This window comes from Callithrix jacchus, chromosome 6 (genome assembly GCF_049354715.1).
Source record: "Callithrix jacchus isolate 240 chromosome 6, calJac240_pri, whole genome shotgun sequence".
In the NCBI taxonomy this organism is placed as follows: Eukaryota; Metazoa; Chordata; class Mammalia; order Primates; family Cebidae; genus Callithrix; species Callithrix jacchus.
The window spans coordinates 98,299,225-98,312,285 of record NC_133507.1 but is presented as its reverse complement, the minus strand read 5'-3'; the positions used below and the strand labels follow the sequence as shown (position 1 = coordinate 98,312,285).

The 13,061-nt window shown below is 40.6% G+C and overlaps 1 long non-coding RNA gene and 1 other non-coding gene across 2 annotated transcripts in view; one reads left to right on the top strand and one right to left on the bottom strand.

Moving 5' to 3' along the window:
* LOC144576676 (uncharacterized) overlaps positions 1–13,061 on the top strand; it is a 46,066-nt gene that overhangs the window by 16,758 nt on the left and 16,247 nt on the right. Inside the window, exon 4 of the long non-coding RNA XR_013518975.1 lies at positions 8,380–8,979. This is a non-coding gene — a long non-coding RNA (uncharacterized LOC144576676). The remainder of the gene's footprint in view (positions 1–8,379; positions 8,980–13,061) is intronic.
* Positions 7,713–7,819, bottom strand: LOC118154924 (U6 spliceosomal RNA). The gene has a single exon (XR_004745178.1). It is a non-coding gene; the product is annotated as a U6 spliceosomal RNA (small nuclear RNA).

Genomic DNA, 13,061 nt, shown 5'->3' with positions numbered 1-13,061 from the left:
TGGGAATATCTCCTGAAGGACCTGCTTGAGACTGTTTTACAGTTAACTATTTTTTTTTTTTTATCCACTTATTTGATACAACTCCAGAGTTTTATTTTGGTGATCTAGAAAAACAAATGATGGGACTAGGAATAATGGGGAATGACATAGAGCCCACATTCTTCTCTTATAACTGTTTATGTTTCGGGAAAAAATTGTCCAGAAAAGAATTGGGCTTAGCAGTAGTACAGGTTGGCCCCATGCTGAAGATCCACACATCTGGCACCCAGTGTGCATCTCTACCTGGATCTCCTGGAGGAAAATCAAAACCAGCAGAGCCAAGACTAGTGTTATTTTTCCTTCAGAGTCTCCACGGCCTCTCAGTAGAATCTCCCAGCCATCTTACTCAGATCATTGGCAGATAGTCTCTATTTCACTCTCTCGCTTTTTTCCTCAGTTCTTTCAATAACTCTTTGGCTTCCACATCTGCTTCCAGTTGGCTTGGACTGTCACAGTTCTTCATCCAAATGGCTGGCAGCAGCCTCAAGAGCATCTCTACCTTATCTCACTGCTTTGTCTATTTCTTCCTACAAATGGTCACCATAGTGATGCTCTGATAATGAAAAACTAAATGTATCAGTGGCTCTTTTAAATGTTTTTCCATGCCTCTCAAAAGCTTTAATCCAGTCCAAACCCATCAGCATAGCAAGCCAAGGTCCCTGTGACCTGGATTTACCTATATCTTACCCAACTCCCCACCATTCCCTGGATTTACTGAAAAATGTACATTCCCTGAGTGTACATTCCACACTTTCCTTCATGCTGCCTAGACTCTGTATGGGCTTTTCCTTTTGCATGGAAAACCTCCCACCATGCGTTAATGCTATGCTTTCAACACTCAGCTCAAGTATCATTTCTTCAGGCCAGACTTCCTTCACCACCACCCCTCTCCAATTACCTTACTCTGCTGGGTGCTCTTTCCTTGTGTTACCATAGTTTTTTTTTTTTTTTTTTTTTTTTAATTTTTTGTTGGATTTTAGGTTTTGGGGTACATGAGCAGAGCATGTAAGACAGTTGCGTAGGAACACACATGGCAGTGTGCTTTTCTTTCCTTCTCCCCTTCACCCACATTTGGCATTTCTCCCCAGGCTATCCCTCCCCACCTCCCCCTCCCACTGGCCCTCCCCTTTTCCCCCCAATAGACCCCAGTGTTTAGTACTCCCCTTTCTGTGTCCATGTGTTCTCATTTTTCATCACCCGCCTATGAGTGAGAATATGCGGTGTTTCATTTTCTGTTCTTGTGTCAGTTTGCTGAGGATGACGTTCTCCAGATTCATCCATGTCCCTACAAATGACACAAACTCATCATTTCTGATCGCTGCATGATATTCCATGGTGTATATGTGCCACATTGTCCCGCTCCAGTCTATTATCAATGGGCATTTGGGTTGATTCCAGGTCTTTGCTATTGTAAACAGTGCTGCAATGAACATTCGTGTACATGTGTCCTTATAGTAGAATGATTTATAGTCTTTTGGATATATATCCAGTAATGGGATTGCTGGGTCAAATGGAATTTCTATTTCTAAGGCCTTGAGGAATCACCACACTGTCTTCCACAATGGTTGAACTAATTTACACTCCCACCAACAGTGTAAAAGTGTTCCTTTTTCTCCACATCCTCTCCAGCATCTGTTGTCTCCAGATTTTTTAATGATCGCCATTCTAACTGGCGTGAGATGGTATCTCAATGTGGTTTTGATTTGCATCTCTCTGATGACCAGTGACGATGAGCATTTTTTTATATGATTGTTGGCCTCATATATGTCTTCTTTCGTAAAGTGTCTGTTCATATCCTTTGCCCACTTTTGAATGGGCTTGTTTGTTTTTTTCCTGTAAATCTGTTTGAGTTCTTTGTAAATTCTGGATATCAGCCCTTTGTCAGATGGGTAAACTGCAAACATTTTTTCCCATTCTGTTGGTTGCCGATCCACTCTAGTGACTGTTTCTTTTGCCGTGCAGAAGCTGTGGAGTTTGATTAGGTCCCATTTGTCTATTTTGGCTTTTGTTGCCAATGCTTTTGGTGTTTTGTTCATGAAGTCCTTGCCTACTCCTATGTCCTGGATAGTTTTGCCTAGATTTCCTTCTAGTGTTTTTATGGTGCCAGGTCTTATGTTTAAGTCTTGAATCCATCTGGAGTTAATTTTAGTGTAAGGTGTCAGGAAGGGGTCCAGTTTCTGCTTTCTGCACATGGCTAGCCAGTTTTCCCAACACCATTTGTTAAACAGGGAATCCTTTCCCCCTTGCTTGTTTTTGTCAGGTTTATCAAAGATTGTATAGTTGTAGATATGTTGTGTTGCCTCCGGTGCCTCTGTTTTGTTCCATTGGTCTATATCTCTGTTTTGGTACCAGTACCATGCTGTTTTGATTACTGTAGCCTTGTAGTATAGTTTGAAATCCGGTAGTGTGATGCCCCCCGCTGTGTTCTTTTTGCTTAGAATTGACTTGGCTATGCGGGCTCTCTTTTGGTTCCATATGAAGTTCATGGTGGTTTTTTCCAGTTCTGTGAAGAAAGTCAATGGTAGCTTGATGGGGATAGTGTTGATTCTGTAAATTACTTTGGGCAGTATAGCCATTTTCACGATATTAATTCTTCCTAACCATGAACATGGAATGTTTCTCCATCTGTTTGTGTCCTCTCTGATTTCGTTGAGCAGTGGTTTGTAGTTATCCTTGAAGAGGTCCCTTACGTTCCTTGTGAGTTGTATTCCAAGGTATTTTATTCTTTTTGTATCAATTGTGAATGGCAGTTCGCTCTTGATTTGGCTTTCTTTAAGTCTGTTATTGGTGTAGACAAATGCTTGTGATTTTTGTACATTGATTTTATATCCTGAGACTTTGCTGAAGTTGCTTATCAGTTTCAGGAGTTTTTGGGCTGAGGTGATGGGGTCTTCTAGGTACACTATCATGTCGTCTGCAAATAGAGACAATTTGGCTTCCTCCTTTCCTATTTGAATACCCTTTATTTCTTTTTCTTGCCTGATTGCTCTGGCTAGAACTTCCAGAACTATATTGAATAGGAGTGGTGAAAGAGGGCATCCTTGTCTAGTGCCAGATTTCAAAGGGAATGCTTCCAGTTTTTGCCCATTCAGTATGATATTGGCTGTTGGTTTGTCATAAATAGCTTTTATTACTTTGAGATACGTTCCATCGATACCGAGTTTATTGAGGGTTTTTAGCATAAAGGGCTGTTGAATTTTGTCAAATGCCTTCTCTGCGTCAATTGAGATAATCATGTGGTTTTTGTTTTTGGTTCTGATTATGTGGTGAATTACGTTGATAGACTTGCGTATGTTGAACCAGCCTTGCATCCCCGGGATGAATCCTACTTGATCATGGTGAATAAGTTTTTTGATTTGCTTTTGCATTTGGCTTGCCAATATTTTATTGAAGATTTTTGCATCTATGTTCATCATGGATATTGGCCTGAAGTTTTCTTTTCTTGTTGGGTCTCTGCCGGGTTTTGGTATCAGGATGATTTTGGTCTCGTAAAATGATATGGGAAGGATTCCCTCTTTTTGGATTGTTTGAAATAGTTTTAGAAGGAATGGTACCAGCTCCTCTGTGTGTGTCTGGTAGAATTCGGCTGTGAACCCGTCTGGACCTGGGCTTTTTTTGTGTGGTAGGCTCTTAATTGCTGCCTCGACTTCTGACCTTGTTATTGGTCTATTCATAGTTTCAGCTTCCTCCTGGTTTAGGCTTGGGAGGACACAGGAGTCCAGGAATTTATCCATTTCTTCCAGGTTTACTAGTTTATGTGCATAGAGTTGTTTGTAATATTCTCTGATGATGGTTTGAATTTCTGTGGAATCTGTGGTGATTTCCCCTTTATCATTTTTTATTGCATCTATTTGGTTGTTCTCTCTTTTATTTTTTATCAGTCTGGCTAGTGGTCGTTCTATTTTGTTGATCTTTTCAAAAAACCAGCTCTTGGATTTATTGATTTTTTTGAAGGGTTTTTCGTATCTCAATCTCCTTCATTTCAGCTCTGATCTTAGTTATTTCTTGTCTTCTGCTGGGTTTTGAGTTTTTTTGATCTTGCTCCTCTAGCTCTTTCAATTTTGATGATAGGGTGTCGATTTTGGATCTCTCCATTCTCCTCATATGGGCACTTATTGCTATATACTTTCCTCTAGAGACTGCTTTAAATGTGTCCCAGAGGTTCTGGCACGTTGTGTCTTCGTTCTCATTGGTTTCGAAGAACTTCTTTATTTCTGCCTTCATTTCATTGTTTACCCAGTCAACATTCAAGAGCCAGTTGTTCAGTTTCCATGAAGCTGTGCGGTTCTGGGTTGGTTTCTGCATTCTGAGTTCTAACTTGATTGCACTATGGTCTGAGAGGCTGTTTGTTATGATTTCAGTTATTTTGCATTTGTTGAGCAGTGCTTTACTTCCAATTATGTGGATATAGAGGGGTCAGGGAGCTGCTTGAGGAGACAGTCTGTACTTTTTTGGAGCTCAATTCCTGAGCTGTGAGCTCTGTTGTTCATTCAGGTCTGTTAGGCTGCTATGTTTGATTCTGCTGCAACAGAGCTCATTAATAAAACCCTTTTTTTCTCAAATGCTCTGTGTTGGGGGGTTCGGGCTTTATTTTTCGATGTCCGATGAGGTGTCCTGCCCAGCTAGAAGGCAGACTAGCCACTGTTTGGCTGCCGAGTCTCCGCCCTGCTGTTGTGTGATTCGCCCTGTTCCTGCAGGCTCTGCTGTGGTGTCCGCCACGCCCTGTGGCGGAGTCTCTTCATTGTAGCGTGTTGCCTCGGCAACGGCAGGCTGCGTCAGCAGTGGGCGTGTATCTCAGTAGGGACGGGTTGCCTCGGCAACGGCTGGCTGCGTCAGCAGTGGGCGTGTATCTCAGTTGGGCGGGTTGCCTCGGTAGTGGTGGACGCCCCTCCCCCACAGAGCGTCTCTGACCGTCTGCTCGGGATAGTTTGAAATCGCGGTTTTGTTCGTCCCACTGGGTGTCCCAAACGATCTGTCCCTGCAATCCCCTGGGCTGGCCTACTGTCCAAGTCTCGTTCAGTCTCAAGTCCAGCCCTCTCAAGTCTCAGGTTGCCGGTTCAACAGGGCACCCGGACAAGCGCGCCCTGTGGGGATTGCTGGGTAGGGCCGGCCGCCGCCGCCCTGGCTGCCGGCTTCGCGAGGCAGACCTACTGCCTGGCGTCCCATGTCTTTTTTATACTTGGGAGTTTCCCCGTTCTGTGGGCAACAAAGATCAGTCTGGAAATGCAACTCCGACTCACCGTTTGCGGATTCAACGAGAGCTCCAATCCTGGGTTGTTCTCACAGCACCATCTTGAGTCCTCCCCCAACTATTTTTTAAAGTAGATTTATACTCTAAAATAGCAACAACAAAAAAAGGTATAGTATGATATACACATAAACCAGTAGCATGCTCATTTATTGTCATTATCAAGTATTAGAGACTGCACTCTAATTATGTGGGCTACCTTATTTGACTAGTAGTAGAATTGTTTACACCAGCATCACCACAGTCTCATGAGTAATGCTTTGTGGTGCAACATTATGACAGCTATGGAATTACTTGGCAATAGAAAATTTTTAGCTTCTTTATAATCCTATGGGGCCACCATTCTACATGCAGCTTGTCATGGACTGAAATGTCATGATATAGTACATGACTGAGGCTTGAACTTGTTTTTTTTGTACAGGTTGATAATGACTGCCTTTTGATTGGTGTGTTTAATCCATTACATTTAATTATTGATATGATTGGATTTACACGTGCCACTTTATTTGTTTTTGTATGTCCCATGTCTTCTTTACCCTGTTCTCTTTTGCTGACTTCTCTTGTGTTAAACACATCTTATTTTTTTTTTTTATGTGTGAGACATTTTAAGGTCTAAGTTATTTTATTAACTATTTCAAAATTGAATTTTCTTAGTGGTTACTCTAGGGATTACAATATACATCTTATCACAATCTAGCTCAATACTGGGAATTTTGAAAAATGTAACAATTTTGTTTTAATAGCTCCATTTTCCATTCTTTGTGCCATGAATGCCATATTTATTATACCTATCTATGCCATAAATCCAACAGAACAGTGGTTTAGTTGTTGCCTTATGCAATCATAAAATATTGAAACATTTATTTTATATTAACAAATGTATGTATATGTCATATGTACTTATATATATATCTATAAATATATGTTTAAGCGAACATTTAAAACAAACTCATAATAAAAGAGAAAGAAGCTGTTCTGTCTTTTATGTTAATACACATATTTATCATTTCCATTGCTCTTCATTTCTTTCGGTGGATTCATTTTTGGTATCATTTTCTTTCAACCTGCAAGTCTTCCTTTAGTACTTCTTATGCAACAGTTCTGCTAGCTGCAGATTTTGTTTTTGTTCATCTTTCTTTTGAGGCAGAATATTTCTCTGTTGCCCAGGCTGGAGTGCAGTAGCATGATCTTGGCTCACCGCAACCTCCACCTCCAGAGTCCAAGTGATTCTCGTGCCTCAGCGTCCTGAGTAGCTGGGACCATCACCATGCCCGGCTAATTTTTGTATTTTTTGTAGAGTTGGGTTTCACCATGTTGGCCAGGCTGGTCTCAAACTCCTGAGCTCAAATGATCCACCCGCCTTGGCCTCCCAAAATGCCGGGATTACAGGTGTGAGCAGTCGCACCCAGCCTGTTTTTATATATCTTTCAGTGAATTTATTTTACCTTCATTTTTGAAAGATATTTTGCTGGACATATTGGTTGACAGTTTTTTTCTTTGAGTCTTTTGAATATGTTGTTCTACTGCCTTTTGATCTCCATTGATTCTGATAGAAACTCTGTTAAATACGTTGTTGTTCTTGTGTACATTGGAGTTATTTTTTTCTTACTGCATTCAAGATTTTTAAATTGCCTTTGGCTTTTGGCAATTTAACTATGATGTGCAAATCTCTTTGTGTTTTTCTTACTTAAGTTTGTTGGGCTCCTTGAACCTGCCGATTAATGTTTTTCAGCGTAGTTGGGAAGTTTTCAGGGCATTATTTCTTCAAAAAAATTTTTTTTAACTTTTTCCTCCTCTCCGCCCCTTCAGGACTCCTATTTTATGTATGTTGGTATGCTTGATGTTGTTCCAGAGGTGTCTGAGGCTCTGTTCATTTTTCTCCAATCTTTTTACTCTGTGTTCTTTAGAAAGGATAATTTTTTTTTTCTTCTTTAAAAAATTTTTTGAGATAGAGTTTTGCTCTTGTCACCCAGCCTGGAGTGCAGTGGCATGATCTCGGCTCACTGCAACCTCCACCTCCTGGGTTCAAGTGCTTCTCCTGCCTCAGCCTCCCAACTAGCTGGGATTACGGGTGCCTGCCACCACGCCTGGCTAATTTTTTATATTTTTAGTAGACATGGGGTTTCATCATGTTGGTCAGGCTGGTCTCGAACTCCTGACCTCAGGTGATTCACCCACCTTGGCCTCCCCAAGTGCAGGGATTACAGGTATGAGCCACCATGCCTGTCACAGAAAGGATAATTTCTACTGATCTATTTATATCTATAGATGTGAGTTGACAGAAGGAAATAATCAGTAAGTTCAGACTCCTGATGTTCTTGTATGACATTTGAGCAGGTTTCACGAATAGAACGTTTTTTGTTTATTATTTGTTTTTGGTTGATTTCCAGTCCTAAAATACCTGTTTAAACAATTTTATACTTCTTTTTAAATTAAATGCCTCATAAATTTGCATGTCATCCTCATGCAGGGGCTATGCCAAATTTCTCTGTATCATTCCAATTTTAGTACATGTGCTGCTGAAGTGAGCAAAACAATTTTATACTTTTATATTTGTTTTTGGGGGAGAGGATTGGTCCACCCTTTAGGCTACCCTAACTTGAAGTATGATCTCTGGTGTGTTTATAGTTTTTTTTTAAATGTTTATACTTGGAATTTTCATTTTGTATATTCAGTTGCTTGAGATAGGTATCTAACTTTATTTTTCTTCCTAATGAATAGGTAATTTACCAAACAACTTCTGGCTGATTGACTGCATACCCAGCTTCAGTCTGTTTGTATATATAATTTTTGGATGAAACTAATGTTTGAGTGTGTCTGTGTATGTTGGTGCAGCTGTGGAAGAAAACAAATGGCATGTGTGTCCTCAAAATAAAATGAATCACCTCAAAATATTAAGATAAGATGGAAGCATTTGTATGCAATGGATGAGATTAATCTGTGAAGACATCCCAGAAATTACCAGTGTTTAGACTATTATTTGTGATTGTATCGTGTCTGACTTTGAGCCATTTACGACTCTACATACTTGTTTTTACATCCCGTCTACATCTTTTCCTGTATCTAATCTTAGTCCAACATTTTGATTTTAGCTTTTCTGCTATTTTGATACACTTGGCAACAACGTGGGACCCTTATTTAAAAGTGCAAGTGCCCTTATAAAAGAGATCCCAGAAAGATTCCTCACCCCCTTTACCATGTGAAGACACAGAAAAAGACAGCCATCTGTGACCAGAAAGCAGACCCTCACCAGATACCAAATCTGCCAGTACTTTGACTTTGCACTTCCAGTCTCTAGGACCATAAGCAACTAATTTCTGCCTGTTTAGGAGCCACCCAGTCTATGGCATTTTCTTATAGCAGCTTGAGCAGACTAAAACAATGACTTGTATATAAGAAAAATCAATGTTTGGCAAGTTATTTTTGTGGCAATGACCCCTCACTCAAGGATATTTTGCAGATAATTGCGGAAGGATATAGGAACTCACCTCTGTCTGCAACAGTTCTGAAAAAAAGTCTCTTAAACATCGCAATTCAAAATGATGACTTTTCTTATTGAAGATGGCTCTTCCTTTCTAGAGCATCAAGAACTTTGCTTTATTCCTGGCAGCATGCACTGCTCATGGCAGCATGAGAAAAAGCAGAGTCTTGAGTATGAAGTAGAAAAAAGAAAAGAAGTCATGGCTCAGTTGGTAAGTCTGGGGCTTTTGGCAAATTCAACAGGAAGATGTGTCCTGAAAGAGAAATGGGCTTCATTTTAGGTAGGTAAGTATATCTCCATAGTAATTAGAGACAGAGTACATAAAGCACATCATATGACATAGGACTCAATAAATGGTAGTTACCAATATTGTTATAATCGTTATAATCATTATCTGATCATTATTTTGTGATATAGCTAAAAGGAAAAAATTTGAGAAAACCACCCACCCCTAAATGAAATGTTAGGGTGGAATCCCAACTCTGACAAGCCAAGGCCCAGATAGAACCATAATGCAAAGCCCCCGTATGTGGCAGTACTATGCTGAGAGGTTGGCCCTGCCTGGAAGCGTCACCTACATTGTCAGTGGCACCATCACTGTAGTTAGCTACCTCATGCTGGGGCGTTTTTCTATGGCGTACAGTAGGCCTGCTGAGAGAGTCTTTGATGCTATTTATTTGGGCTGATATGAGATCTATGGCTGCCTACATGGGCAACATTTCAGGGGTAGCACACAGGCTTTGAGATCTGGATCCAGCCCTACTCATCTCCTAGCTGTGTGAGCTTAGCAAGTTGCTTTATCCCTCAGAGATACATGTCTCTTATCTATAAAACAGGGATAATGATACTTTGCAGGGTTTTTGTGAAAATTGGAGATAATATGTAGTAAGTATTCAGTACACTACAAGTGCTACATAATGGTATTATTTAAACAGTTCAACAGCATCTATTAATGACCCCTATCTTGGAGGTTTTACTTGAGGATTAAAAGAAAACAATATATAAAGTACCTAGTACATAATAGGCCCTTAATAATTGGTAGACTTTTATGTAAATTTCAAGGAATTCAGTTTTCAAATGGACTTCTTTAAGTGTAATCCTCAATTTGTATTTAAGAGGCTTGGGTCTTGGATTTAGAGCTAATTAACTGGGTACTCTTAAGCAAATCACTCTGGGTCCTAGTTTCCTCACTCAAAAATTACATATTTGCACAAATGAGAAATAAGATGTCTTTTTTTAATAAATTGAAAAGGAAAGTTTTTTACACTTAGCAGAGAAGGAGCTTTGGAACACTAGGGAACATTTGAGAAGGAGGCTTAACACTACTAAGTTAGGGTCATTAAATTTTCAAAATGAATGAATTCATTACAAATAAGAGAGGAAGAAAAATAGTTTATGTGTAGCTGAGTTAATTCACTCAGACATATTTGCTGTGCACCTGAGCCTTGGAGGGAAGTCTTGTTCTGTGCTCTTCCAAGAGGGATTTTTGATGAAGTCTTACATGTTTTGCTTTCTTCTCACATCAAAACATTCCACATACTTTGAATTTAGATGCAGCCCTTCCTCCTGGTATTAAGTAAGCAGTGAATACATTGCCATCAGCCTTCTTTCTATCAATATGAGAGACCTACCTGCTGGGTTTTTTTTTTTTTAATTTTAATAACAAGAACACCTTTTTTTTTTTTTTTTTTGCCAGCCAAAAGATTCAGCTTACCTTGAAAGAACCTTTCCTCTTAATTAAAAAGCTATTAATGACATACTCTGCAAAACATTTCTTTGAGTTAAATATTGGTGTTTGTGGGGGAGGGGTGTCGGGAGAGGTTGGTGAATGAGAAAGCTCTGCTTTGGGGATTTTGATACAAAAACTATTAAGGGATTATATGGTTGCCTCAGCCAGTGCATACATTTGTCATCATCCATTTATTTGTTCTGGTATGCTCAGTGCCTGGCACATAGTACAGGAAGCTACTAAAATGTTTGTCGAATTAGTAAATGAATATGAGAAATGTCTTTTCATCGTCTCCAATAAGGAAAATAGCATAAATAAACTTTAGTGTGTTTCTGGTAGATCCCATTGGAATAGCATTTACATGGGCAAGGCACCTGGGCTTTGGGAAATTGGGTTTAGGAGCAGTCGGGGAAGTGGGGAGACTAGCTTAGCACCTGATGGGACCTCTTCCTTCAGACAGAGGAAGGGATGGAGTAATGTAAGGAGGTTAACAACCCATTGCTGTGGGCTTAGCATTCAGTCTGCAGCCCAAATAAGACCTGTTGGCCTCCTCCAACTATAGTTGGGAATTGGGTGTGCCTGTGTGGGGAGGATGGGTAGGAATGGCTGAGCCTTGCCTGAGTTATTGGAAAGAAACAAAGGTTGCCCAAACAAAAATGCTGAGAATAAAAATGTGTTTATATGGTATGAAGCAGGTGAATGACCCTTACACTCACATTTGGTACTTGATGCCACTTTTCACGAATGATGACTTTTCATATTGAAGATGCCCCTTCCTTTCTAGAGGACCAAGAACTTTGCTTTATTCCTGGCAGCATGAAAAAAACAGAGTCCTGAGTCTAAAGTAGAAAACAAGTAGACTAGAAGTCATGGCTCAATTGGTAAGCTGTGGAGCTTTTGGCAAATTCTTTAACTCTCCAGGGCTCTGCTACAACATCTGTAAGGTGAGGTGTTTGGACTAGCGGATCTTTTTTATTCAGCAACATAAACTGTGCTGGGTGCCAGGCAGTGGGATCTAGAGTTGAGTCACACACAGTCCTGATTCACATTCTGGCTGATAAGAGCTGGAATTAAAAATACCAGTAGACACACAGGAAGGAATGATTCATTCTGTTTGCTAGGGCTTGGGAGCTAATATTTGAAAAGTAGGAATTCCCTAGAAATTGATTAATTTTGTCATCATTCATTCACTCATTCAACAAATGTTAACACTGTGGCAATTGTATACAAGGGTGCCTACTGTCTATGAAGGATGGGGGAAATAGTCATGAAGAAAGCAGACAAAATCTTTACTTTCTTTCAGTTTAATCTAAGCCAAAAGTGCTAGGGGAGGTTGGAAAAAGGTACTATTAATATTTAGCATTGAATCAATATTAATATTGCTTCATTTCACTCACCCAGTACATCCACAAAGAAGGCAGTACCTTCATTTTACAGTGAGAAACCTGAGGCCTAGAGGAGTGAAATCATTCACTGAGCTCATACTAAGTCATAAGGACTCAAGCCCACCTCTGCCTGTGTTCAGAGCTCCAGCATTTACCTGTATTACAATTTTATGGCAGAAGAGACTTCCTAGGCCACTGGGTGAGTGAATACTTGTTTCACCTTTCCAACACTCCTTCTCTGAGTAACAGTGCACCTATTGTCCTCTGGAGAGCTAAGCCCTCCTGCTCTCAATTCTCGTTCCTCTTCCCACAGGTGTCAGAGGCAAGGTCATGGGCCTAATGTATCAGACCACATCCTTCTAGGCACAGTGATTGGCCCACCCGGTGATGGGCACATGACCAAGCTGCACCAATTGGCATCAATGCGTGGACTCTTGCTGGAAATATTGGAAAAGGGTCTTGTTTGTTTCCCCTGGGATTGTTAAACTGTAGACCGTAAGCCTAGAGTAGTTGATGGCCATCTGAGAGAGACTGTAAGCCTACAGTAGCCTGATGTTTTCCAGAAGGGATGAGGGAGCCTGCCTGAAAATGAAGCTAATAGAGAAGTATATTAATTCGTTCTCACATTGCTATAAATAAATACCTAAGACTGGATAATTTATAAGAGAACAGATTTAATTGGCTCATGGTTCTTCAGGCTGTATAGGAAGCATAGCACCAGCATTAGCTTCTAGGGAGACCGCAGGAAACTTCCAATCATGGTGGAAGGTGAAAGGAGAGCAGGTGTGTCTCATGGTCTGAGCGGGAGGAAGAACAGAGACTTGGGAGGGAGGTTTTGTTGTAGGACTTTTTCCTTAGTTCAGCTAAGAGCAGGGTTCTTGTCACATGCCCATGAGAGATCAGGCTTGCAGACACTTTGAAAGGTGAGAAGAAATGGAATTTATTAGGCAAAAGGGAAAAAAAGCAAGACAGGGACCCTCCATAAAGCTGAATCCTGCTAGTGTGCTTCCTGCCTCGCAGACTGAATCCCAGGTTTCACCCAGGAAGAAGAGAGGCTGGGCTCCTCCCTGCTGAAAACAGCGCGAACTTCCCAAGGCTCCACCCCAGTGCATACTCCTTCCAGTGTGCAGGCCACTTGGAGTTTCTCTTGGGACTCCTTTACACTTGGCTGTCTCAGTT